The following is a 772-nucleotide window of genomic DNA, read 5'->3' as shown; positions in this document are numbered from 1 at the left end:
ATGAGATTTTGGGACTCTAGACATTACTTAATATCAATAAGACAATACAGCAGCAAAATATTTCTAGTGCAATTAGCCTAGACATTCTACTAGAAGCTATAATCTCTATATTAAAATAGATGAGACTAGGTTTACTCCCTTGTTTAAGATGGTGAGGAGTGGTCTCTTCATTTCGCCACTTGAGTCCTCACTTGCTAAGCTTAACAGCTTCTCCTTTCATCACACAAGCTCACTAACATTCCCTCTCAAGCTTGGGACCGAGTATAGGGAAGGTCCAAGCCTGAAGGTGAGAGCTTACTAAGCTTCGTGAACAACCTTGTGGGAACACCTCCATCTTCTTCAGACTTGATGCTTACTTCTCCACTTACCCACCATTGCACTGAGGAGATACCTTAGCTTACTCTCCAAGTACTTCTTATTAGAAGCTCATTGAGTCGCTTTCTTCTTCCCTCTACTTCGGCTGCATCTACACATGATCAGCTTGCAATGGCCTTGAGGAACCAGGTCATTGAGCTTAGAGGATCATCTGGTAGCTCACTTGAATCCACACCTCAAGCTTGACTCAGTATAGGTGCAACCTTGAAGTGAGCCTCAATGAGACTTCAAACCGGGAGCGCATCACTACCTACAGCTGCGCTTAACCCAACCGATCTGCCATTGCCTTCAGCTCCAATGCCTTCAGGTCATCAGTCTCCCCAAGACTTAGGTGATGACCTTTCCTTGTGTGTCTCCATGAACCAGGAGCACATCACTATCACTAGCTGCGCTATCT

The sequence above is a fragment of the Brassica oleracea genome, chromosome C2 (assembly GCF_000695525.1).
Source record: "Brassica oleracea var. oleracea cultivar TO1000 chromosome C2, BOL, whole genome shotgun sequence".
In the NCBI taxonomy this organism is placed as follows: domain Eukaryota; kingdom Viridiplantae; phylum Streptophyta; class Magnoliopsida; order Brassicales; family Brassicaceae; genus Brassica; species Brassica oleracea.
Note: the sequence above shows the minus strand (reverse complement) of the source record.